The following is a 2,116-nucleotide window of genomic DNA, read 5'->3' on the forward strand; positions in this document are numbered from 1 at the left end:
CCTTGCACTGTAGTGCAGTAGATGGACCAACTTCAAGAACACCAGCTTTCTTCTGAATGCTGGGTGTGGCTCTATCAGATTGAGAGCTCGAAGCATGGTGGGGTGAATTCTCGGCCAATGTATCAAATAGCCTCCATGCTTCGTCCTCGCTCTTCAACATGAATGTCCCTCCGCATGAAGAGTCGATCATCTGACGATTCTTGTCAGACAATCCATCATAGAAGCTCTGCACCAGTTGCCATTTCGGCACCTGATGATGGGGACATTTTCTGAGGAGATCCTTCATTCTCTCCCAGGTCTCATGAAAGCGCTCACCATCTAGCTCTGAAAAGCTAGTGATGGCTCTACGATATTGGTTCGTGCGACCAATGGGAAAGTATTTCCGAAGAAACTCCTGTTGCAACTGATCCCAGGACTTTATTTCTACAGAATCTAAGGACTTTAGCCAATACTTGGCTTTGTCCTTCAATGAAAAGGGGAATAGAGTCAACCTCAACGCATCATCATCGAAATTTTGTATCTTAACAGTAGAACAGATTTCGAGGAATTCATCTAAGTGTCGGTAGGGATCCTCATGACTAAGGCCATAAAAGGATGGAAGCATTTGAATAATGCTGGCCTTAATCTCATAATGTGGCGCTATTACATCGGGTCTCCGAATGCAGGATGCCTGAACATAGTCTGTGGGAATGAAGTATTCCCGCAGAGGGCGTGAAAGAACTGGGGGTGGAGGTGGAGGATCCATGTCACCATTGTTGCCGAACTTCGATGAGAATGTAAAATTCTCTCTGGGTTGTCAACAAATGGGTGTAATGGGGTTCCTAGACCTCGTCGACCCTGCATACACTGGTACTAAGACCAGATGTAAGCGAACGACCTAACTCTAAGAAATATAAACTAACACAAATACTAAAATGTAAATAAACAAATAACAGTAACTAAAAACAAACAGATATGCTATATAGCTATGTCAGAATTCTATACTAAATGATTAAGTAACAAAGTAAACTATTCTAAAATGCTAAAACAAATAAATACAGGAAATCACAAACTATGTTTTTCTAAAACCCACCTGTCTAATCGCTCCTTGCAGAATGAATTTTAAGTGAATCCTAGAAAGAACAGAATGTGAATCCTATATTTACTAACTATGTTAATCCTATATTCACTTACTAATCCTACTAACTAAAAATAAAATGACTAATTAACTAACTAAAACAAATTAATAAATCAAACTCTAAGAAATAAAGTAATTAATTCGCCGTTCCCCGACAACGGCGCCAAAATTTGGTTGATATTTTGGAATGATCTTTTTAAAACAATTATTTTCAATAAAACTTTTGGAAAATCGTCAACCAAAAATTTAAAAACCGACTTTCCACAAAGTGGTAAGTACGGGTCGAATCCACAGGGAAAAGGAATTAAACACAATATTTCTATAAAATTCAATTTATTAATAACAAATGTCAACCTACAATTATAAAGTTAATACAACTGCAAATAGTCACTAAAAGAAAAGTAATCAAGCAATCAGTCTTCTGCTCTACGCCAAGGGTATTTCCGTCTTTTTGCCACGTAGAGAATCTTCTCACTTGGTCAATAACCCTGGACACTAAATATGCTTTTCAACCTAAAAATGCAGAAAAATACAATGTTAGTTTTCTATTCTAACAATTAAAACAATAACTAAAACTATTTCTAATTTTACGAAAATTGTAAAACAAATACTATTTATCAAGCAAAAATTAAATAAAATACTAAATTAATGCTAAAATTACCCAATTTCACTCTACTAATGCTGTATGATGATGATGCAAATCCTAAAATGCAGAAATTATGGAAAACAAGTCTAAATTACCGAAACTACGAAAATTATGAAACTGCCCCTAACTAGTGTAAAATAGCATTCTGACAGGTTATCGGAAAACCACTGTTTGACAGGGCAAACGAGGTCTTATTTTCCCGAAATTTGTTCTGTTCTGCAACTGACAGATTGAACAAAACAACAGTTTTTACAGAATTGAAAAACAGTATCTGGAACTCCAGATATAAGCGTTTCAAATCTGGGAAAAATCAGGATATCGCCAGTCCTGTAATTTAAAATCCAGAAAAAGCG

The 2,116-nt window shown here is 36.4% G+C and overlaps 1 non-coding gene across 1 annotated transcript; it reads left to right on the plus strand.

The window, feature by feature from the left end:
• Positions 1-248: 248 nt before the first annotated feature.
• On the plus strand, positions 249-351 carry LOC149834920 (small nucleolar RNA R71). Its single transcript, XR_016432873.1, has one exon. It is a non-coding gene; the product is annotated as a small nucleolar RNA R71 (small nucleolar RNA).
• Positions 352-2,116: the final 1,765 nt, after the last annotated feature.

The sequence above is a fragment of the Nuphar pumila genome, chromosome 6, assembly GCF_984573655.1.
Source record: "Nuphar pumila chromosome 6, dmNupPumi1.hap1.1, whole genome shotgun sequence".
NCBI classification, from domain to species: domain Eukaryota; kingdom Viridiplantae; phylum Streptophyta; class Magnoliopsida; order Nymphaeales; family Nymphaeaceae; genus Nuphar; species Nuphar pumila.